The sequence below is a fragment of the Oryzias latipes genome, chromosome 15 (genome assembly GCF_053564925.1).
Source record: "Oryzias latipes strain Hd-rR chromosome 15, Olatipes_Hd-rR_3.1".
Lineage (NCBI taxonomy): Eukaryota > Metazoa > Chordata > Actinopteri > Beloniformes > Adrianichthyidae > Oryzias > Oryzias latipes.
Genome location: NC_136251.1, coordinates 7317521 through 7343231, shown reverse-complemented (window position 1 = coordinate 7343231; position 25711 = coordinate 7317521). Strand labels below are relative to the sequence as shown.

Genomic DNA, 25711 nt, shown 5'->3' with positions numbered 1-25711 from the left:
GACACAAGAATTCTTAATGGAATTTACCTGAAAATCCTAAACACATTGCACGCACAATGTATTTATGTGTGCACACAACTTGGCTTTCTTTTTTATTAAGCTTATAAAATCAGGCCCAAAATATTTATACGATCCAGAATTTTGCATCAGGCTGCCTTACAGAAACAGTAAGATTTTTGTTTCCATTTTTATATTTCCTTATTGATGCAGAGAACCAATTAAACTTTTGGGGGAAAGAATCAACTTAATAGAAGTTGTAACATCTGGATTTAAACCAACAGCATCTCAAAAAACACGGTGGCTCTAACACGGTGGTGGAAGTCCAATGGTGGGGGCTGTTTTTCCCTTTCAGAAACTGGATGACATGAGTTATAATTGATAAAACTACCAGCAAATTCCAGTGAATCAGTCATCCACCACTTCATGAGCTAAAAGCTCAGAAGCATTTGGATTCTGGAGTCCCTGAGAGGATTTTAAAACAAATGAAGATTTTGGCGTGTTCAAGTCAAAGTCAGGACTTAAATCTGACGGATTTATTGTTTTCTGTGCATTAATTTTTTCATATGCTGGAGGGCAAAAAGCTGCAAAGCATAGAAAAACACTCAGCTGGGTTCTTCATTATTGCAGCCATGACTCCAAAGGTGACACAACCAACTATCGAGTTTGGTGCGCTGCTTCTTTTCACTCAAACTGACCTTGCAATGGTCAGCTTTTTGTGTTTAGGTTATCTTTGTGTGAAGCTAAAATGTGTTTAATGATGTGAATATTTTAGTGAAAAAAAAAGATTTTTCCACTAAAATACTTTATTTTACGGCAAGAAAACCCCTCAGAGAAGCTCTTTGATGGCGTGTCAGTGACGATGCCATCAGTGGCCTGTTGGAGGCTATCGCAGCCAACACTTGCCATTGTGTCTCAATGCGTTTATGCGTTTGACTCTTTATGGTAGCTTCATAACTCAGCCGATTCCACAGAGGGTGCTTGTGTTGTGTGGTTGTGTTACAAACATGACAAATAGCCGACTTGCTCCACGCTAATTGTCTCTGGAGCCGGGAATAGAAGCACTTGTTGTGAGCTAATTGTCACCCAAAGGGACTGCAGAAATCTACTGAAGTGAGCCGAAACAAACGCACACGGAGGTTCCCAGAAGCTAATTCATAACAGATCACCAGAAAGACTTTCACCTAAATGGATCCAGTGGATTGTTCATTGCTCTTAATGCAAAATGTTTGGTTTGGCTGTAGTCACCCTCAAAACTAATTAAAGTGAGGGTTAACTGAACGCTTTCATCTAATTTGCACTCTCATTCCAGTCAACTAAAGTGGCAATTAAGTAGTGCCCACTGGGAGCCACCTCCTTGGATGGAAGAGCAACTGACTTAAACACTCAGCGCAAGACAAAAGCAGACTGTCCTTCACCGAACTCACAGAACGTCGAGCGCTCAGAAATCTGCATCTCCACTTAGCTTTACATAAACAGGAAGAAATGAGCTGGAAATAAACCAGACGTTTGAAAGAAACCAGCACTGTTCTGTGTTGATTTGAATTTTGTCAGTAGACATTTGATCACATCCTCCCTTTGTTATGGCTCTGAGACTTTTCCCCTCTTTGCTTGTTTTTTTAATTTTCTGAAACGCATCGCTATTTGTGGTTTTAATAAATTCTTTTTATTGTCTTTTTATTCTCCTGTGGATACGAACCACTGAGTTTTCATTGGATTTATTAACTTTAATAAATGTTGGCATTCGACCCACAATCTCCTCTCCACACAATCAAACGACTTTCACAAGAAGAGAAAACCACAGGATTCACTGAGGGCATTTTTTCTACAAGAGATCTTTTTAAAATATGAGCCTCACAGACCAAAAGGTTTTATGCTTTAGTAAAGAAGAATGTTTCTAGGTTTATCAGTTTCTCGAAGTGAAACGACTCAAAACAACAACTGTGCACAGAGGAAGGGTGTGGAGCTGTTTTTCACATGCTTTCATCTTTTTTATAAGACACGTTTCCTGTGATTTAAGTAAATATTTCCACTGTTTTCTCACCTGCATTAAGCAAAAATTATTATTGAAAACCTGTTTTCATAAAAGCATTTTTGGAGTTGTTTTTAGGAATTTGGCATTGGAACAAAAATAAACTGTCAGGCGTTCACAAGTTTAACCTTTGGAGTAGGGATTTGTCGTTCTGTATTGATGCTTCACGCTGAGGCGTGTGCTGACTATGGAGGAGGCGTTTCTGGGAAGCAGGTATCAAGGCTTGCTTCACTTAAAGGAGGAGCTAAAAAAGATATCACGTGAAGCTTCACTGCCTGGCTGGAGCACATGACTGATTCAGGAAGTGATTTGGATTGTGCCGCAAGTTTTTGACAGTTAAAGTGAATCCCTCAAGCTCCATTTCAAATGTGGCTTTTTTGATGAAGAGTCACAGTTGGTGTGAGTTTAGAGACAGATTGGAGAGAGTTTGGAGATTCAAGGAGAAACTGAATTTTCAATAAAAAAAAAAATAATGAAAATTCCCTGGCCTGATCTCAACTTTATAAAATCCCAATCATTATCCAAAATGGTCCAATTTAGTTCGATTTTATTTGTAGAGCCAAAAATCACAACAACAGTCGTCCCAACGGGCGTACCGGTAATTGTGAAGTAAACATTCTGTCATGACTAGAACGCGGAGGAAGACCCAGATGCTGAAAACCCAGAAGGCAGAGGCAGGTGAGTGAAGAAGTTTTTATTTTCTTAATGTTTCTTGCGGTTGTTGATGGTGTAGTGGGTAATCGTGGCTGTGGCTCTCGAGTGCAGATCCAGAATTTCCAGAGCGGGAGCGAGACAATGTTCGTGGCAGGATCTTGAAGCCTGGTGTGGCGTGGTGATCTTGATAATCGTGGACGCTCGGTGGCGTAGCCGTGGTCTAGATGAGGACAGCGGCTGTGGCTCTCAGTGGCAGGAAACGTCAGCGGAGGAAGGCTGAGGCTGTAGCTGCTCCAGATGGTGAACTCAGGTGACTCTCGTGGCGTGATAAGGTAACCTGAGTGCAGAGGACAAGACAAGGTTAACTTAGTGCAGAGACTAAGGGGCCAGACGTAGAGCTTCAGGAGACAAAGGCACCGTCAGGGTTAACGGACTGGCGATGATTGCTGGAGCTGGGTCTCCTTAAGAAGAGCAGAGGCTTGATGAGGTGAGTAGTCACAGCTGAGGGAGATGAGCAGCAGCTGCTGGAGGGGGAGGAGTCTGACAGGCCACCATGACAGTACCCCCCCCTCAACGACCGCCTCCAGGCGGTCCAGGGCGGCGATCCGGATGATCACGGAAGAAGTCGCGGATGAGGGAAGGGTCGAGGATGAGGGAACGGGAGACCCATGAACGTTCCTCAAGACCGTACCCTTCCCAATCCACCAGGTACTGGTGACCACGGCCACGGCGACGGATATCCAGGATACGAGAAGCAGTGAACGCCGGAGCCCCATCAATGATACGGGCGGGTGGTGGGGAAGCGGAAGGCGGGCACAAAGGGCTGTCCAGAACAGGTTTAATGTGAGAGATGTGGAATGTGGGGTGCACCTTGAGTGCGGGAGGCAGACGTAGGCGGACACAGGAGGGGTTGAGAATGCGGTCAATGACGTAGGGGCCGATGAATCTAGGTGCCAGTTTACGAGATGAGACCTGCAATGGGATGTTTTTAGACGAGAGCCACACCTTTTGACCGACCTGGTACGAGGGACCCGCCACCCTGTGACGGTTGGCGATCCTGCAGTTGTCCTCCTTAGTGCGAAGCAGGGCCTCTCTAGTCTGGTTCCAGACACGCTGGCAGCGCTGGAGATGGTGCTGAACAGACGGAACTGCGAGGTCTAGCTCCTGAGCGGGGAACAGAGGAGGAGAAAAACCCAACGAAGCTTCAAAGGGGGAGATCCCAGTAGCAGAGGACACGTGGGAATTGTGGGCATATTCTATCCAGACTAAGAAGTCAGCCCAATCGGATGGGTTCTGGGCTGCCAGGCAACGAAGAGCAGCCTCTAGCTCTTGATTCGCCCGCTCAGCTTGGCCATTGGTCTGGGGATGGTAACCGGAGGATAAACTGGCCGTGGCCCCCAGAGCAGAGCAAAAGGCCTTCCAGACGTGGGAAACAAATTGAGGGCCCCTGTCAGAAACGATATCTGTGGGGATGCCATGATGACGGAAAACATGGTGAACCAGAAGATCGGCAGTTTCAGTGGCAGAAGGTAACTGAGGTAATGGAATAAATTGGGCGGATTTGGAAAAACGATCAATGACCGTAAAAATAACAGTGTTACCCTTGGACGCGGGTAATCCAGTTACAAAATCCACTGCAATATGTGACCAGGGTCTATGAGGCGTGGGCAAAGGATGTAGGAGGCCAGCGGGAGGGGAGCTGGAGGCCTTGGACCGAGCGCAAGTAGGACAGGCAGCGACGTACTCACGAACATCCTTGTCCATTCTAGGCCAGAAGAATCTTTTACGTAGGAGGTTAAGAGTCCGGAAAACTCCGCCGTGACAAGCGACCCGTGAGCAGTGTCCCCAGGCGAGAACGTCAGACCTAAGTGAGGAGGGAACGAAGAGGACACCATCAGGACAGGAGTCGGGTTTAGGTTCCTCACCTTGGGCATTGATAACCCGGTTTTCGACATCCCAGGTAAGGTTTCCAACAATACAGGTGGATGGAAGGATGGTGGTAGGAGCCGAGGAGTCGTCAGGACTGAATTGGCGTGAGAGGGCATCAGGTTTGGTGTTCCGACTGCCAGGTCTGTAAGTAATGGTAAACTTGAATCTATCAAAAAATAAACACCACCGAGCTTGACGTGAGTTAAGGCGTTTGGCAGAGCGTAAATAGGCCAGGTTTTTATGATCCGTCCAGACTATGAACGGTAGATCAGCTCCTTCTAGCCAATGCCGCCACTCCTCCAGCGCGAGCTTGATGGCCAGCAGCTCACGATTACCCACATCGTAGTTTCTTTCCGCAGGTGACAGTTTCCGTGAATAAAATGCACAGGGTTTGAGTTTTCCAGAGGAAACTTCCTTTTGAGAGAGGACAGCGCCGACCCCGGTATCCGAGGCGTCGACCTCCACAATGAACTGCCGGGTAGTGTCGGGTTGAGTGAGGATGGGCGCAGAACTAAACAAGGACTTGAGGGTGTCAAAGGCGGCCTGGGCGTCAGGGTTCCACCGGAAAGGTTTGGTGGTGGAGGTCAGCTGAGTTAAAGGAGCGGCGATGCTACTGTAGTTCCTAATAAACCTTCTATAAAAATTTGCGAAGCCAAGGAACTGCTGTAACTTTTTGCGGGAGGCCGGTGGGTTCCACTGGGTAACGGCTTCGATTTTAGCTGGGTCGGGACGAGTGCTCCCCGCCTCGAGGATGTACCCGAGAAACTGGACGGAGGAAGCGTGAAATTGGCACTTTTCGGCCTTCACAAATAATTGGTTCTCGAGCAGACGGGCTAGGACTTGACGTACGTGGTTCTCGTGTTGGACGGGATCACTAGAAAAAATCAGAATATCATCGAGATATACAAAAACGAAACGATTAATGAAATCTCTAAGGACGTCGTTCACCAGCCTCTGAAAGACGGCTGGTGCGTTGGTTAAGCCAAAAGGCATGACCAGGTACTCATAGTGGCCCAGCGGGGTATTAAATGCAGTCTTCCATTCATCCCCTTCTTTAATGCGAACTAGATGGTAAGCATTGCGTAGATCGAGTTTGGAAAAGATCTGAGCGCCCTGGACAGAATCAAAAACCGAGCTGATGAGAGGGAGAGCGTATTTATCTTTGATGGTGATGGCGTTTAGTTCACGGTAATCAATACAAGGTCGCAGGGTTTTATCCTTTTTCTCTACAAAGAAAAACCCCGCACCCACAGGTGAAGAGGAAGGACGGATGTGACCGGAAGAGAGGGCCTCATGGATATAAGTCTCCGTGGCGGACTTTTCGGGACCTGATAAGTTATAAAGATGACCTTTAGGCAAAGTGGACCCCTGAAGGAGCTCGATAGCGCAATCATAGGGCCGGTGGTACGGTAAAGCATTAGCTTTACATTTGCTAAAAACAGCTTTGAGATCATGATAACATGAAGGAATAGTGGAGACCCTCCTTTGCGGTAAGGAAAAAAGACGGATTCCGGAAAAAACGAAGAAACCTCAGGAGTGTCCACAAGAATGAGGGATCCTCCCCCAGGACGGACAGGCGATGTACCAGAACTCATAGAGAAGAATTAACTTATCTATCTCTACAATGTTTAAAGTCCAGCAGATGAGCTTCATCCAGATAGAGTTGGGGGACGGCTGGGGGCGCGAGACGAGCCAGAGGCAGGATCCGCAACTAGGATCCACAACCAGGTGTAAGAGCAGGAGTAGAGGCAGGTTGCTAGGATCTAAACTGGGCTTTTTCAGAAGAGGTTTAACAACAGCATATTTAAAAGACTGTGCCACATAACCTGCTTTTAAAGAAGTATTCATTATTGTTAGTATGGATTCATTCATTAGGGGGAATGTTTCTTTAAAAAGCTTAGTGGGAATTGGGTCTAAGAGATAAGTTGAGGATTTGATCCACAGCAGTAAAGCAGTCTAATGTTACAGAGGTTTCTATGGATGCCTTCACTTCTACCGCTTCAGTCTGCTCTGGGCTGATAGAAGGAATAACTTGATTTAACTTATGTCTAAAATTTGAGATTTTACTATTGAAAAATGTAAAAAGATCATCAGAGCTGAGAGAAACAGGAACATGTGGTTCTACTGAGCTCTGACTGCGAGTTAATCTAGCAATAGTACTGAAAAGAAATCTTGGATTATTTCCATTCTCTGATAATAAGGTTGAATAGTACTGGCTTCTAGCTCTACGGAGAGCTTTTTTTTATAATTTAATAGGCTATGTTTCCAGGTATTCAGAGACTGCTCTGAACTGGAGCGACGCCATTCGCTTTCCAACTTACGGGTTTCTTGTTTAAGAGAACGTGTTTCAGCATTAAATCACAGTGCTACTCGGTTTTGTTGAACAATCTTAGGCTTCAGGGGGGCAACAACATCGAGTCCATCATTTATCTTAGGAGTCACTCAGTGGTTAGAAAAGCAGGATCATTGTCCAAACCACTCTCACGTAGGGATGCAACTGCAACTCTGTGCCAAGACAGTATCAGTACAGAAAACCATGCATTTTGGTGCTTTCTTTGGACGTGTCAATCACTTTTTTTCTATTCAGTTTTGCTGTACAATTCTAGCCAATTGTTTGACCTTTCCAGCGATTGTGGGCGGGCTCATATGAGATTGGGTGGGGCCGTGAGGGTGCATGGAGAAGGTGAAGAAACAAAAGTGAGAGGTGGAACAAGTTTTTACTTCAAGGTGTGTGAAGATGGAGATGCAGAGCTCCAGTGCCTGTCAGAAAGAACGGAATAAAGCATCTTAAGCACATGTATGTGCTCCTCTTCACCCTGTGAAACTGCTTTGCCACACTTAATTACTTTAGGAGAAAATTGCTTTGTGTTTTTTCCATTTTTGGAGCACTGGTTCGAACACAGAATCATTTTAAACAATTATCAATCTTTATTTACACTGCACTTTTTATACTTTTTGACAAAAAAATTCCCTACACCAAGATAAATAATATAAAACAAGCAAATTATTTTAAATATAGGGTACTGCAGTAATGCCTTTTTACTTTTGTCAATAAAGACCCATTCTGATGAAAATAGTCTTTATTATGGTGTTTTCAATATCTTTTTTGAAAGATATTGGGAAAGGGGGTCGGGCAGCACCCAAACAGACCAGCATTAGTTTCTAATGAACTACTGCTGCTCTCCCAAAAACTATGTCCTAGAAAACAACAGGGGTTTTTTTGGGCCAAAAACAGTATAATCATAATTAAAAGACCACTGGGAAAACTATGACATTTTTCAATTATATTTTTTGTGGCCCAATTTTTAAAACTGCACATTTCTATTAACAATTAGACATCTACTTTACAACTGCCGGTACGTAGCCCATTGAGATGACTGTCGTTTGATTTTTGGCTATACAAATAAAACAGAAATTGATAGAAAGTTTGGTCAGTGGCCCTTTAATAAAAGCTGCTGCTGGTCTGCTTGACCTTTCCTCTCCCTACTGCTTCTTTTTGCTTTAGCTAGCTTCAAGACCTGAAGAACTGCATTTTAGGAATAAGTTTTTATTTTTTAATATTCGAATTATTGCAATTTTGACATGAACAAAGAGAAAGTCTGCAGTCCATTTGACAGATAATAGCAGAATATAATCAGAGGCTGCAAATTTGTGACTGGCCAGAGTTTGAACGGTGTGTGTTTAAACCAAAACATCAGATTTTTACATGTGTGAATGCTCTTTAGCTGAAAGAATACACGCTTCATGTTTGTGTTTAGAAGGGAGGACATTTAAAAGCTGAGGTTAAAGGTTTGGGGGGGCTGGCATTTCTTCTGATGGGGTCAGGTTTGAGGTCACAGGTCGAATGTATACTGCAGCCGGAAGAAATGTCTTTTAATTCAACAAACGTAAGTTTAAAGAGAAACTGAACCATGCATTTGGACTGTCCTGAAGGACAAAAACAGCTCTTTTTGAGAAAAAAAAATTTTTTTATTAAAACATCTTAGCTTCCCTTTTATTACTTTATCCCAAAGTTTGACTGTTAATACTGAATTTTTTGTCTAGTTAAGAGTAAACAGTTGAAGGTTTACAAGAAAGTGCATTTCCTGGAAAAGTGGGGTTGTTTTCCTGGGACCACAGCTTGCCATGATTTAGTGTTGAGGTCGCCATGACGATGATCCGCTAGGATCGTCCAGGTCTGGGGCCTCATTTATAAAACTTTGCGTAGGATTTGCGTCAGAAGTGGCGTACGGATGAAACATAGGACGTGCGTACGCACAGAAATATTCGGATTTATTAAACTGTGCGCACGCACATCCTACGCATCTTTCCCTTTATAAATCACAACCGATTCTAAATGCAGCGCAGCTTTTTGCGGCTACATGACACGCCCATAGTTGCCCATAAATAGTCCGTGAAACGCCCACAAATTAATATTTATGGCTTGCTAAATCATGGCAAACACAGAGAGGAAATCAAAAAAACGTAACTTCACTCAATGTGAAGTAGAAGTTATCGTTGGCGAGGTGGAAAAGAGGATAAAACGTTGTTTGGAGGGCACAGTGTGGGCATTACTAATGCCAAAAATGCACGTGAGCGGCAAACGGTGACAGACACCGTAAATGCTGTAGCCTCACAACCTCGGACCGTGGCCGAAATAAAAAAGAAATGAAAGAAATGATCGGACATCAAAGTCGAGGCAAAAAAACGTCTACATCGGCAGAGTGTGTCCGCCACGTGGGGGGTGGGGGGGTGGGTGGGGGGACCGGAGCTGACCCCTCTTGATGAGAAACTGGCCGCTATTATTGGGGAATCCCTATTAAGTCCCCCTTATCGGCGTCCTCCTCCGCCTCAGTCACCTGACTGAGACGGAGGGGACGCCGACGCGCCAGGGTCAGGGTGACACAGGTAAGAGAAATAATTCAAATGAATGCAGTCAAGTCACATGTATGCAGGCTACACAATTACAGATTATTAATATAGAACAATTTTATTTTAGTTGCTGGGTGTTCCAGCGGGGCCAGTGGTTACGATGCTGCAGCTGAGCAGCCGTCTGGCCCCAGCGTCTCCACGGCACGCGGCTCTCAACCCTCCAGCAGTGGACGTGTCCTCACCGATGCAGTCCTTGAAATGCAGAGGGAAGTCAGTAGTTCAATCAGAGAGGTGGCCAAGGAGTTGGGCGAAATCAAGATCGCCCTGACTGAAATAAACTGCACGATGAGGGAATTCTTAAATAAATAATATTTTCCACACCTCTTTTTCTTTATAAGCGACGCATCACTTCCAAACGCTGGCGCACAGCAGCAGCAAATGGCTCAAATGCGTGGGGATGGGGTTCAGGGTCGGGGCCAACACAGCAATCAGCGCCAGGGGGTAGAGGCACGTTTTTAAGCTGTGCCACATTGTGTAGCACAGCACATGTCAGCACGATTTGGCACACACTGTCAGTTTCACGTGTTTCTTCCATCTGCCGACGGTGTCGCCATTTCTCATTTCACCCGTTTTTGTGCGTACGCCTGGGTCAGAGCTTGCGTGGAGGACCGCACATTTTCCCGTCAGGTTTGCTTTATATAAATCTCAACTATTGCGTAGAGAGTGGCGTACGCCTTCTTTTGTGCGTACGCAACGTTTATAAATGAGGCCCCTGGTCTGGTCTGGACAGTCTGGAATCCAGCTCCCCTGGGCCTTTAAACTTTTCATGGACTTTAATGTTTCATGTTGTTACGCTGTTTGTGTGTGTTCATAATAAATTGGTTTTAATGCCAGAAAGGAGATGGAGAATCTATTTCTCTGTCTACTCTCTCTTAGAAACTGTTTGGCGAGTGGAGTATGGGGCAAGGACAGTCAACGCAGCTAGTTAATTAGCAGCTAGTTAATTAGCAGCTAGTTAATTAGCAGCTAGTTAATTAGCAGCTAGTTAATTAGCAGCTAGTCAAATAGCAGCTTGGCTATCATTTCCCCGCTACAAGTGACTAAGCAGCTTGGTCGTTACAATGCATATGCGGGAAAAAAGAAAAAAAGTACCAAAACGGTACAGCAGTGAACCGAACCCAAACTACCGTACCAAAACAGTTCGCTTCAACTACGTGTATTGTTACACCCCTGATCATAAGTGTGTTTAACTTACATTATCCTTACAAATGTTTCACAATACACTTACAACTTACAACAACAATACACAAGGCTCTTCACCTTAAAACAGCTGATGGAAATCTTGCAAAGACTACTTCACATGTGTGACGAAGTTGAATAACTACAGCAAAGGCCTGTAAGCATATGAAAAGGCCAACAATCCGGGTATTTACCCGCTCACATCTTTTATTTGGTGGGAGCACTCTTTCTTGGATTATTGTTGGTGTGGTGGGTGTTGATGGCCTCCTGGTCCGCTCAGCAAAGATGGGGGACAGGAAATGTCTCAGACCCCCACCTCTGCGGGAAAAAGTTTCATTTTAACATCAATGGGTCCCTAGCTCCACTTTGAAACCATCTGGCATTTTCTTCCAACTATTAATGAATTGTGATTTTTTTTTTTCATATTATTTACTGAAAACTTGTATCAGTGTAAAAAAATTTTTTGTGACCCATACACGCTTCAAAACAACACTGAAGCCTCACCTAATGTGTCAAAACCTGGCAGGAAGGTCTTCTGGCGGCTCACCAGTTTGGGAGTTGGCAATGAGAAAATGAAGGCTGTTCACACATGCACTTCACAGTGGGAAATTATCCACTGAGGATGCACTCTCACAGCTGGAAACACTACAAAGAGGCGTCTGGCTCAAGCACAGAGGACGCAGGACTTGATGCAAATGTGCATCATTTGGAAACTGCTATTATTTTTCTTTTGTTTTCAGACAGAAAAAAAGTCAGGAACACATGCTGCAGATGTTTCAGCCGCGGCGTTGAAGCACGTGTTGTGGTTCAGAAACATCTCTGTGTGAGAATGACACAGCTGAGGGGTTAGATTTGGAGCTAAAGGCTTATTTCAAGGCCCCAGGAAGGGAAGGTGGATCTTTTTATTGTCTGTCAGTTAAAGAAAAGGGCTGAATAATAATAGAAAAAAAATCTCAACTGCCGTCTTAAAATGTTGTGGGTAAAGTGAATAACTGGCATGTAGGTACATTTCAGTCAAGCATTTCTAGGTGCCGATGCTTAGTGGTCAGTGTTTGTTGCAATGAGGCTCCCAAAGGTCAGTGATTTGCAGCCTCACCCACAGCCAGTAAAACAAATTGCATTGTGGAGAAGACGGGACATAAAAGCGGCCTGCTGTAAACTTATTCTTAACAAGGAAACCCAGAGAAGCAGACAATGAGAGAAGCAGACAGTGTGAAGGCAGGAAAAGAAGTGCAGCTCTAAAGGAATTTAATAGGATGCGGTCGCGGAGCTCCTCTGTTTACCCATTATTTGTCTTTATCAGTCTCTGGCACACATATGCCGGCATGTGTCACCCCCACGAGCACTGAGGGGTGAGATAATGACAGGATGTGGCCGGAAAGGGTCGTCTTGCTGTGAGAAGATGCAAGGGGAAAAACTCTGTTTGAGGGAGTGAGGATCCTGTTCACCCCGTGCACGGCAGGGGGGCCGCGACTTAAGAAAACAGAAGGGATTTTCACACTTCAGAGCTACGCAGGCGCTTTTAACTAACCCAGCGGAAAACGAGAATCCTGATTGAAACAAACAAGGGGCGGCTTTTATTTAAAAAGCAAAATAAAGTCACAGAGGGACAGACCCTACATTTTCAGTCTGGATCATTGATAAACTCTTCAAAAAGAAAACAACTTCAAATAGAATAAAACTGCTTTTCTTTTTCCTTTTTTGGGGGGAAAAATGTCCCCACACATCTATTTCTAGGCTCTTTGTAAGGTGTATCCTAAAAACACAGAGCTGCTCTCCACAGTCCAACTGCTTCAGATGAGTGAAAAGCTTCAATTCAAACAAGTGACGACCTGTTTTTCATAAAGTATGGATGTGGAAAAGGTGAGAAGCTTGACGTTCGTTTTTTTTCGTTAACGACAACATTGCTTGAAATTACTAACAAAAACTTTTTATATGATTTGGCCACAATGACAGAGATGGAGTCGGCGTCATAAGTGAGTGGTTCCCAGAATGAAAGGTCGTTTAAGGTCATGAAGCAGCATCTCAGTCCAGACTTTGATCAGAACACTCCAGGACTTTCATTTGGTTTCTGATCTATTCAGAGGTAAGCTTGCAGTGTTGTTTTGCTGCAGAATGCTAACAGTGTATCTCTGCTTTATTTGGTAGTGAATAGAATTCTACTTATTGATGGGGGAGGGGCAGCATCACCCCATCATACAACCACCACCATGTCTGACATCTGTGGCTCTGACGCTCTTGCTCTAAACTATTCTGAGATTGACTTCAGCTGTGACGGGACACGCTCCAGAAAGCTTCTCTTCTGTCTTTTCAGTCTACTGAAGATTTTTCCAAAACTCTTCATCAAAAAGAGTTTGTTTTTGACAAATGTGTGATGACTTTTTTTATTGCAGTCTTTATCTCCAAGGCCAATGCTCTCTAAACATAATATATTTTTAAACGTTTTTAAAGAAAAAAACAAAAAGATGATGTACTGAGGTTATTTTCCAGCATCTGAGTGGTTAACATGCCCTCATTGACCAGATTATCATTGGTTTTCTTCAGTAATGGTTTCAAATGTGTGTTTTTATTACATAAAAGCTATAAGCCCTCTAGTTAGGAACAATTTTAGGGATTTAAAAATGTGCCTGATTAAAAATCCCCCCATATTGTGCAATAAGGACTGTACAGACCAAACTATGATTTATTTTTTGTTTGCTTGTCACTTTGTGGCCAGCATTCAGAAACATCCGCTAATGTGAAAATAAATACATGGTCCCTCACTATGTTGCACTTCACCTTTGTTTTGTGGATTCTTATCAGTGTTGCAGACTGTTGTGTTGTTGTAGACTGGCTGTAGACTGTAGGAGACCGCCATGTCTCCTGTACAGAATCCGTTCAGTGTGTCACATTAACACAACACAATCAGATCTTTGTTTTCATTCTAATTCAGAACTTTGAGAGTTTAAACAAGACAGAATCGTGTGAAAATGTTCCTGTGTGTCTGAGAAAAGTGGATGTGGAGTTTTACATTCCTAGTTTGCAGATTTCAAAGGAGCAACCCCTGCGATAAATGAGGGAACACGGAATACTAATTGAGTTTCTATGTAGACACACATAGAGGAATTATTTACAATTTATCTATTTTCTAATATTTTTTTCCTTGAGATTCTTAATTTGCACTTAAATTTTCATGTGTGTGACCAGTTTTTTTCCCCTTTGCTGAACAAGCACTTCTCCATCAGAACCATTCCTGAACTTAACATGTTTAAAGAAAGAAAAAAACTCAAAAGCCCTTTTTCTGACATTCTGACCATCACCTGACTCACTTTTCCCTCTATAAAAGCTGTTGTGCCCATGCTTTTTTTTTTCGTGCTGACGTGCTACATCCATCAACAATGTGGAGCCAAATGCAAAAAATGCTTATTAAATGAGCCTAGAGTGGAGGAGACGAGCAAATGTTTAGCGTTGTCTGTCTGATTAAAGCATAGCAAACAAGTGATTGCTATGCAGCCCTGCTCTTCACAGCCAGCTCAGACACAAGGTGCCTCTCTGTTCTCCTCTTCGGCATCCCTGCACCTTCAAATTTCTTCATTTAATTCTCCTATTGGCTCAACATTTCTCTGTCATTCTGATTTGCACTCTCTGAGAAGAAAACTTGATTTTCCCATTCCTGTCATGTATAGTGTTCAATGTTATCTTGAACCTTTATTGTAAGCATGATGACTGGGATAATGGAGAGTCTCCAATGTCTGTTTTTGTGTGTGTGTGTGTGTATCTCAAAATTAGATGTGTTCCTTCTTCTATTATCTGTGCCTTTGAGATTTTCCCAGCTCAGTAACCGTGCCAACAGGCCAAATTCAATTACAGCAACTGTGGTAAAATTCTGGGCCACCAATTGGTCACTGCAGGCCACTATTAAGAGAAAACAGCGGGGTTGAGACAGGACAGAATAGAAGTATAAAATACAACAAACAAAAAAAAGATGGAGTGGTAAAATGTGAAATGTTGCAAAAAGAAATGTGTTTAAAAAGACAAAAGAAGAATCTTGAGGATGTTGAATAAGTGAAATGAAACACGTCTCTCTCTGTTTGTACCCCCCATAAAAGCCTCTGGTATTCTTCAGGCTCATGTTAAAACAAACAGCTCTATCCTAAAAAAGCTGGTCCATAATCCTTGAGTAATCACTCAGCCGTCCCCACCACACGTAACCAAAACAGAGGACTGATATATGTGTGTGTGTGTGTGTGTGTGTGTTTTCTAAGATGAATTGGCTCAATTCCACTTCAAAGACCCACGAGGCTGAGGTAGTATATTATCCTGAGCGTAGGGTCCAAACATCATCTAAAAGCTCCAGGTAATTTCTGTCTCTAGTGTTTACCCAAACAAAATCAAAGAACACATTTGGAGATAATTGTTTTAATGGCAAAATGACGTACAAACAGCTTCTGTTCAGTCTGAACGCCATTAAAATCCTATCCATTTGAGGAACAAAATATATATGTAGTATCTTTAAATGCTTTCACCTTTGACATGAGAAACCTCATCAGGCTCATTTACAAGACAAGCTGTGAAGGATGACACCTTTTGTTTTTTTCACTCGCAGGGCTTCATGTAAAACACATGGGGTGTTAAGTTAAGGCTGTTTCTTTATGAACTTCATTGTAAACAAAGTGAGGAGAATCTAATTTGTGGTTTCTCTCCAAAAAACAAACCCCACCTTTAGTTTCCAAATTTGATGCAAACCCAATTAACAAATGTTGCAGCTTCTCCAAAAACAGTGAAAGCCATTTGCTGACTTAAATTTCAAAATGTCCAAATGTAAACGGCTAACTAAGTCATCCACTGTCTAGTGTTTCTTAACCCTTGTGCTATCTTAGATGACCCACCCTTCCATTGACGTGTTATTGCTACCATGACAAAGGTGGATAAAGGTGGAAAGATTTCATGTAATCCATGGACACCAGTGAAGATCACAAATCATTGAAGAAAAAAGGTTCAGAGCACTGTCTAGTGGGTCTAGATGACCCCACTCCCAATGTTAAAGTGCCTAGGATAGCACAAGGGTTAAAAGCTGACATGTTTCAACTTCAGATGAAAAATACAGACAGTGATTTGGTAAAGATATGTAACTTTTGTCGTGACCTTTTTAGGACTAACCTCTCATACAATTACAGGTACAAGGTTTCACCTCTGTTCTTTTGAAATTCTTCAAAAAACCTTCAACTTTAAACCTGCTTAGGCATTTGTTTCCTCTGTTTTTGACTTGTACCTGAACGCTCTTTCACTGGAAAAAAAAAGGAATAACATGAAAGAATTCATATTATTATCCATGCGGGGTTAAAAAATCAACAGGCCAACAGGCCTGAAGCTGCTCAGTCATGAGAACGGCTCCTAAATCAGTTTACAGCTGCAAACAGGAGCATTTGCATTTTATGCAAAACAACAGCACAAAATGAAATATATGCAAGTTGCAGGAAATTTATAACAATTACTGTGGAGGAAAAGAACCCTCTTTCACCTCCTGAATCCAAATGACTAGCAACCAATTACTGCATAATTTTATTTAGCAAGCTGTATGTTTTCATTATTTCAAATTAGATGAGGTATTAAGGCTTAAATATCATTAAAAGTCACTGAAACAATTTCTTACAGTGCTTCTATTCCCTACTGAAAAGCGTCCCAAAACAGGGTGTTGAAGCTTTAATGCTGGGTAAAGACATTTCTCTCCATTCTGCTTTCTGACTGTATTTCTGTGTTTTCATTGATTTTTTTTTTTTCCCTATGTGTTATTTTCGCTCAGACCTTGTTCCCATGTCTTCATGTGTGCATGTCTTGTGGGTGGCCCAGCTCTCTGTGAATATTCTCTCACTGCTTGAGGTTTGTGGGTCAGTGTGTACAACAACACACTCGCCTTTGAGTCCTCTTAACTGCTGCCTCAGCTGAACGTTTACAGCACAGGGCTGCAGACTCCCATTGTGGCCACCAAGCTCCGAATGACCATATTTACAGCCAGTGTGCAGGCCCATGCCTCTAAACAGTCTTTAGCCCTGAGCTGGTGGGGAGGTCTCATGAACCCATGTGTTAATGATCACTTAGAAAGAGCTAATGGATTTATTTTTGTGTCTCACATCCAACCTCTCCCTTTGAATATGATTACCACTGAAGTTACTTGTTACAGTTTGTGACTCAGTTTCCCTACAATTGAAAGGGATTTCTGTAAAATTGGCCAATACAATGAATTCGATTTCCTACAGGAGACAGATGAATCTCTGATCTGCTTTTGGAAAGTCTAATACTACGTTCACATCGGCCTTGTGTCGTGTTTTTAGTATGTGGCGTGTGTACCTACAGTTGGAAGAGGCTTGGTGTGAAATGTCAAAGCGGTGCAAATCTGCTGAATCTTGCACCTTTTCTTTCACCGCTATGTGATATATAAAGACTTGGTGTCATAGAATTTCGTTTAGGCACCAACCGCAGGTATTAATAACCCCTCCATTATCAAACTTTAAACTGTCTGCACTTCCGTGAATTAAAAAGGATGCCATCCAGACATCAATCCAAGTCCCTGATTGGTTAGTTGAACTGGTTTAACTTTTAGCGCAAGTTCAGTGGCTGCATGTTTTGTACATTGAGCCCAACAACGGACTTGAAACTTGTGTGATGACATGTGAGTGCTAGAGTTTTTACCCTTGTGCTATCCTAGGCACGTTAACATTGGGAGTTGGGTCATTTAGACCCACTAGACAGTGCTCTGAACCTTTTTTCTTCAATAATTTGTGATCTTCACTGGTGTCCATGGATTACATGAAATCTTTCCACCTTTATCCACCTTTGTCATGGTAGGGAGAACACGTCAATGTAAGGGGGGGGTCATCTATCATTGTGATCATTGTTAGATCACAAATCATTGAAGAAAAAAGGTTCAGAGCACTGTCTAGTGGGTCTAGATGACCCGACCCCCAATGGTAAAGTGCCTAGGATAGCACAAGGGTTAGTACAGGGGTCGGCAACCTTTTTTACTCAAAGAGCCATTTGGGACCGCCCCTAATGAAAAGAAAGCACCCGGAGCCACAACCCGTTTTGACATCATTATATATATTATGCATGTATATATTATTCAAAGGTGCTCATTACGTCGATCTCGATCTACCAGTCGATCTTCAATGACATGAGTGTAGATCGCGGGCCAGAAAAGATTAAAAAAAAAAAAAAAGTACTTCCACCAACCAATCAAAATCCTCACTGAGAAGTACGGGACTTGATTGACATGTAGATTAGGCAATCGGACATCGTCTGAAGCATACGTCGCTGCAAATGCACATTATGTTCTTTAAAGGATGATACCGCGGCCGCGTGTGGGAGGAGCCACCAGCTGAAGTTCCGGTCTGATCGCTGCATGGAGCGATGTGTTTATCAATGCATGGTAGACACTGAGAATGTTGAGAGATCAGGTTTATTATTTTGAACAGTTCTACTTGGTAATCATGTTTCCATGTTTGAGATCATGAGATCATCCCAGGGAAAGTCTCTGATTCAACTGATTCAAGCGGGTTAAGCAAATGAATGGAAGAAGGCGGCCCGCTGAAGAAATATTCAATATTGTACACATTTTATTATTAGTCTGAACTATCTTTTATTTAGAAAAATCTTTTATTTTATCAGTCCAGTACGAAAAAAAACATCAACAATAGTTGTGTTGGGCGGTTTTTGGCTGGGTCTGGCGGTTTTCAGATGACTTTTGGGCTGGAAAACTGTGAATCTATCTGGCAACGCTGGCGCGAACTCTCAGTCTGTCATCAGTCTCTGCCCCGCTGTACGTCAAGTTCCCGGCAGAAGATCGGAGCGTTTATTGAAGCGTGTGTCCTCCTACTATCAGCTCTGCAGATCTCGCCCGATAAATACGAGCTCATTACGAAGCTGTTTTTTACGTGGTTCGCAGTTCGTGCGGAGCCACCAGCGCCTTTGAAATGCCATGAAAAATGAAAAAAATTAAATAAAATTTAATTGTTAAAAAATACTCATTATTTTCCAAAGTCACAGGGAGCCACAACAGATGGATGAAAGAGCCACATGTGGCTCCGGAGCCCCTGGGTTAGTAAGATGCAACATAATCTTTGAGGTCGATGCCTTCTGTTGACTCTAAATATCTCATTGCAACTCACTGACTGTAATCTGATGATTGACGTATGTTTTCAGCAATTTAAATGTGTAGTGAGTGTTGGCAGCTACTGAGACAGCAAACAGGAAAGTGGTGTAAAGAGTTGCTTGTAGTAGAATTAACCCTGTATGACAAAAGCTTTATAACCTTTCCTGAGCATCATCTCCATCAGTTAAATGTAATCCCATAGACAAAATGTGATGAAGATGTCAATAAATGAGCATATAGTAGATAAGAGCAAAGTTCTCTTTTGTCAGATGTAGTTGTGGGTAAACTCCTGTCTGTTAAACGGGCCTCATGATTTATTTCTCTCTTCATTTTTTCACACAACCACCAGCAAAACAATAGTCAGAATACCAACATGATAAGTCTGAGTTTGTTGAACCAATTAGATTTATTTTTCCCCTCACGCTCAGCAGGTTTTGTGTTTGGTTTGGATATTGTGTTTTTAAATGTGAGCACAGTCCCACTGTGTTCATTTCATTTTCTTTATCCTGCTCTAGTTTCTTTATTTGTGTCTTTTTGAAGTGTGAAATGCTTCTTCTGTAGTTGTTGCTGCTGTTTTCCCTCCTACAAAGTGTTGTTCGGGATATGCTGGATTCATTTGCTGCTCTTTTTGAACATGCAGTTTCTGTCCAAAACATGGTGGTTTTGATGTCCAACATGAGCAAAAGCATGACTTCTGCATCAACTGTTTCATTTGGATCAGCTGAAATCTTTTGGATACATTTTCAGGATGATTGTAGACAATCCTATGGCAGCTTGAAGCATTTAACAAATGAAATAAATCCATTTATGCATTTGACCCATTGGATGGACGCGTTCACGTTGTTGACCAATCAGATGAGCCCTTTTATGTTAGACGTTTTTCTCCTATGTCAACGAGGGCCATTTGGAGTGTCATTTTTAACCTGTTGGAATGAAATGGTAATGATGTTTTTAGTTGTTTTGCTATTTGTTTATATACTGCAAATTATATTATGTTGATCACTAATATCGTATATCGCAGGTTTTGCTTATATCGTGCAGCCCTAATGTCGATTGATCTTCTACACCCACTAAGTCCATTTTGGGGTCATGAGGTGGCTGGGGCCTATCCTAGCTACAGTTGGGTACACCCTGACCAGGGGCCTCATTTATAAACGTTGCGTACGCACAAAAGAAGGCGTACGCCACTCTCTACGCAATAGTTGAGATTTATAAAAAGCAAACTTGACGGGAAAATGTGCGGTCCTTCACGCAAGCTCTGACCCAGGCGTACGCACAAAAACGGGTGAAAGGAGAAACGGCGACACCGTCGGCAGATGGAAGAAACACGTGAAAGTGAAAATGACAATACTGCCTCTCAGAAATAACATGAAGACTTCACAAAGCAAGTCTGACAATTAACAGCCTACACGAACACCCGTTTGATCGATCAGCAGTGAAACAAACAAAAAAATCAAACGAAAATTACAACAGAAATTCAAATGAACACATATTTGCAAAAAGAAAAGTGAAATATTTTCTGCAATATTGGCATGTTGTGCAATTCATCCTCATAAATAATATATTTAACAGAACGAAAGAATGTACAAAACTGACATTCCCGTCAATGTGTCCGTCTGGCGGAGCAGACATAGGTGCAATCAGACAGACAGATGGATAGATAGAGAGAGATGCATTAATTGTCCACTGGGGAAAGTTGTTTTCATATTAAAACATTTCTTCATAAGCTACGGAATTATGGTATTCATGCATATGCCTTTAGTTTGTTTTATTTTTGATAAAACCATGTATGGAGTATGTCTCAACCATTCAGAAAGCAACAAGAAATTACATTTGCGCTGAACAATTTCCCATTTCCACGTCGATTATTACCGACATCTGTAGCTTGTCAGATGTAATTAAATAGATGGAAATAAAATGCCCCATCACAATGCGTAATGACGCACAATGGCTGATCTTGGGCTCTTAGAAGATGTGGCAAATGGAAGAATTCGGAGTGAACGCATCTTTAGACAGCAAGATGACTTGTTCGCAAACGAGGACGACTGGCTTATGAGCCGGTTCCGACTTCCTCTGCGGGCTTTTGGGGGGGTGTCACCCGGTGCATCTGGCGCGTCGGTGTCCCCCTCCGCCTCAGTCACCACTCCACTTAAAAGGGATTCCCCAATTATTGCCGCCAGTCTCTCATCAGGAGGGGTCAGCTCCGGTGCCCCCCCCCCCCCCCCACACCCGTGGCAGACACGGGTGTGTGTGTGTGTGTGTGTGGGGGGTCAGCGCTAGACGTTTGTTTTTGCCTCGACTTTGATGTCCATTTCGGCCACGGTCCGAGGTTGTGGGGCTAAAGGCATTTAAGGCGTCTGCCACCGTTTGCCGCTCACGTGCATTTTTGGCATTAGTAATGCCCACACTGTGCCCTCCAAACAACATTATTCTCCTCTTTTCCACCTCGCCAACGATAACTTCTACTTCACATTGAGAGAAGTTACGTTTTTTTGATTTTCTCTCCGTGTTTGGCATGGTTTCGCAATCAATGAATATTCATTTGTGGGCGTTTCACGGACTATTTATGGGCAACTATAGGCGTGTCATGAGGCCGCAAAAGCTGCGCAGCATTTAGAATTGGTTGTGATTTATTAAGAGAAAGATGCGTAGGATGTGCGTGCGCACGGTTTTATAACTCCGAATATTTCTGTGCGTACGCACGTCCTATGTTTCATCCGTACGCCACTTCTGACGCAAATCCTACGCAAAGTTTTATAAATGAGGCCCCAGGTCACCAGTCTGCCACACAAACCACTAAACCACCTTGCAGCCCTGTGGATGGATGTTCTTGTAATAATTCGTATTTTGTGTTTTTCAGAAACTACCATGTTACTTGGGTTGACAATTTTGCTCCAGTTCACATGGACCTCGCTTGGGGTTCTGGTTCATAGTCTTGCCAGAATACTAGTGCCTTTCCATAAAGTTTTTTTGGGAAATCATACAAATGTATTATTTTGGCAGTTTACAAAATGTCTTAACAGTCTAAAATATTGATTTTGCCTTTTGTTATAAAGAAAGCAGTTTAGCTTGATACCATTATTTCCATTTAACCAAACTTTAAAGGCACCAATGGTTTTGCTCTGCCATTATCCACCAAACCTGGAACATTTTATCTTTCTGTCAATCACAGAAATGTGATTATTTAGCTTCACAATGCCTGTTTGCAATGATCCAGTCTAGCAGTGATGAACTTTACATCAGTGGTTCCCAATCTCTTCCCGGCCACGGACCGGTTTAATGTCAAGTTTTTTCACAGACCGGCCTGTACGAGGCTGAAGTTGGTGTCTGACTTGTTTATTCGTTAGCTTTTAGCTTCCCTAAACTTTTAAGCATAATGTTTATCTGCATTAACTGTAAATGATCTGCACCTGCTTTAACCCTTATGTGAACCGTTAACCGTTAAAATGTGATCTAGCTTTTCCCTGAACCCATAACTGTCAAGTAGTATCGTACGCCATCTTCATCCTCGTCCAACTTCCGAGGCGTGACGGATAAATACAAGAAACCAGCAAGCAAACAAACAGAAAAGGTCACAAAAACTGGGATTTTCCAAATATAATAACAAAATACAATAATAAAATTATTAGCAACATCCTACATTAGACAAGTTGCTGAATGTGATGCACTAATATTATGGAATGGGGGAACAACTGTTAAAACCATATTTGGAGTGAAGACTCCTGGTTTTTGTTAATTAAGTGCAGATTTCCGTCTCTGAAGCTCCAGGCAATTTTTCGTGACAAGAAACTTTCCGAAAACACTGTTTTTTTTGGGGGGGGTCTTAATTTAGCGCTTGGTGCAGCCACTTTATGATAGTAGCAACTGTAGTTACCACACATGACATTGACATGCATCAAGAATGAGTAGTTTTTCAAAATAAAACTTCCTTCAGAATCAGATAATGAATAAAACGGAAAAGGTTGTGCCTTTATTTTAGGTTTTTTTGTGGCCCAGTACCAGCTGTTCCATGGACTGTCACCGATCTGCAGATCAGTTGGGGTTGAGGACCACTGCTTTACATGACTCTATCTGATCCTTGACTCTGGACCACAAGGGTTGCAAATACCTCAAAGTCGAAAGCTCCTGTGTTTTAATGAACAGCACTGGAAGGAAGTCTGGCATGTTTCAGCTTTCAGGTGGGTTTTCTTGCAACAGCAGCTTTTGCTTTCTTCCGTTTCAGCCAGCATTTAGCTTAAGTCCAAACTCTGGCATTGCAGCTGAGCTGCAAACAACCTGTGACAAACCAGTCTATTTGATGTTTCATTTCAGAGAAAGGTAAGCTTAAATCCTACTTTTTAGAAAACTAATGGTGTGAAAATGGGGAACGCTCTTCTTCCCTTACTCAGCACTGGAGAGGAAGAGGAGTGTGCACATAAGCCCCTTTCTTTTTAGAAGAGGAGAAGAAAATCCCCTCTTTAATTCATAGCATTCCCTTCATTGTCCATTGAACATGTGTATCGTCTGGATGTAGCCAGCTTTCACACGAGAACTTGGCTTCCATAAAGCATCTTAATGAAATGAATGACTTATTTATTGAAACTAATTTAAATCTGTCTGTGTGCCACACACTTTAAAAAAAAAGGGCTGCAGTTATCTACATGTTTATTCATAATGGCCAAAAAAAAACTGTAATTACATCTGACACCACCACCCCTCCCCTATTTAATCTAATTATGCTATTTTAAATACAGACGTTAAAAAAAGCGGCTGGATGCTTTAATGAAAATATGCATTATCTTCTACTGTTGGGAAATGAATGACAGCCTTGCTGTCCATCTTGCAAATGAGCTCTACTTTAGAGCTTTTCAGACCTTTTCCATTATTGCTTAAAATTGAAATTGCTCTTTATTCTATTCAGACGCTTCTTTTTCACAAAATGCACTTCCGCGAAAATCTAAATGAGCTGCCTTTTTCTTTTTTGTCATAGCAAGGGTTTCACATGAAAACCGAGGGTATCGCTCCATAATGGGTTTTGTTCACAGTTACAAAACTGTGACGTGCCTGTAGTTTCAGTCGAAGGATGAGACCCCTGAAAGGCCCACAGAGGCCGAAGCTACAGGCAACGTTTCAGAGCTTTTACTTCCTTAGAGCTACACTCTAAAAAGAAACTAATTGATCCAATGTAGCACTTGTGCTATTCTATAGGCACTTTACCATTGGGAGTTGGGTCATCTAGACCCACTAGACAGTGCTCTGAACCTTTTTCTTCAATGATTTGTGATCTTCACTGGTGTCCATGGATTACGTGAAATCTTTCCACCTTTATCCACCTTTGTCATGGTAGGGAGAACACGTCAATGTAAGGGGGGGGTCATCTAAGATAGCACAAGGGTTAAATGAATCACTTCAGTTTGTAACACCTAATTGAATTAAGTTGATTCAACTTAATTTTTTATGTCTATCCAACTCAATTTCACACCAAAGTTGCACCAACGTAATTCAATTAAGTTGATTGAAAGTGAAATAACTATGTCAGACAACTATGTGTTAAATTTTCAGTTGAATGAACTCTAAAAAATGATTTCTTTTCACCAAACGAAAGTTAGATCACTGTAAAAAAAAGTTAATCTTTCCAACTACTATATACTCTTTTTAGGGTGTATTGAAGTCTAATGACCCCTATCTGATCAACTGGTACACAGGTGTTCAAACAGGTAAAAATCATTTTAGTCAGATTTGGACATAATTAATCTATCTTCTGGCTTTAGCAGGGGCTCTGAATCCACCAGGAGGAGCTGTACGGGTCTGCTTAGGCTTTGAACCCAAAATGCATTTCAATAAAACCTAAATATTTGATAAAAATTGTTTGCATCAAAACTGCAACTTTTGTTAAGATTCTAGATTATTTGTAAAAATACAAAAACATTGCTTGCTTCAAATCCTGACTTCTGTGCAGAAGCTCTGAAGGGACCAAACAGAATGTGCCGTTAAAACAATGACATGACGTTGAAACACTTTTAGATTAGGAGGGAACAGTGAAGGATTCAAGATGCACTGATTTAGATTCAACATTGTTTCTTGGAATGAAAACTGAAGGATAAAGGGAACAGAGTGACAAAGGTGGTCATCACTCCTCTGCAGCCACTTCGTCTTGTTCAGGGTTTTCCTGTCCAACTGTCTGCAGACTTTGACAGGGACAGGTCACCAGTCCATCACAGAGACAAACAACCTTCCATCCGCAATAGAATAACCAGTCGAGTCAATGTTTGTCTTTGAAGAGGAGGGGAGACACAGAAAACACCCGCTAAAGGTTACCAAAGTCTGCATTTCACATGTTCAGATGAATTCTTTATGTTGGTGATAAATCACTGCTACAATGACCTGTGAGGCATGTGTGACTCTTTTAGTCCCATTTACACGAAAAACCATGAAATAACCCAACCTGGGTTATTTTAACTCAGGAAAAAAGCATAAATCCGGTTAAAAAAAACTTAACCAAAAAAGATGTGTTTTCCTCCAAAAAGTAACTAAAAAATGTATTTGAATATGAATACCCAAGAATTGGGGTGAAGAAATAATCCAAGTGTTGATGCTTTTTTGTTTTTTTTTAGGACTTTGTTACATGACTGTGGGCCCTTGGACCCAATATGCTATTCCCATAAAGAAAACATATTTATTAAATGTTTATGACCAAATAAATGGTCTCATTTGATTTAAGTTCCCCTCCGATCATCTTTTCATCTATTTATGTCGTTTTAAGCCGAAATAAATAAAGCCTGTGTTGTTTTCTAGGACATGGTTTCTGCAGAGCAACAGGACTTCAATAGAAATTCACCTCATGTTTACAACACGTCTTGTGGACCCCCTCTTCCCCAGGGTGTTTCCTACCCCTGGGCGGG

The 25711-nt window shown here is 42.2% G+C and overlaps 1 long non-coding RNA gene across 1 annotated transcript; it reads right to left on the bottom strand.

Moving 5' to 3' along the window:
- Positions 1–2708: 2708 nt before the first annotated feature.
- On the bottom strand, positions 2709–3537 carry LOC144984220 (uncharacterized). Its single transcript, XR_013647960.1, has 2 exons — positions 3101–3537; positions 2709–3020 (listed from the first exon to the last, which is right to left on the bottom strand). It is a non-coding gene; the product is annotated as an uncharacterized LOC144984220 (long non-coding RNA).
- Positions 3538–25711: the final 22174 nt, after the last annotated feature.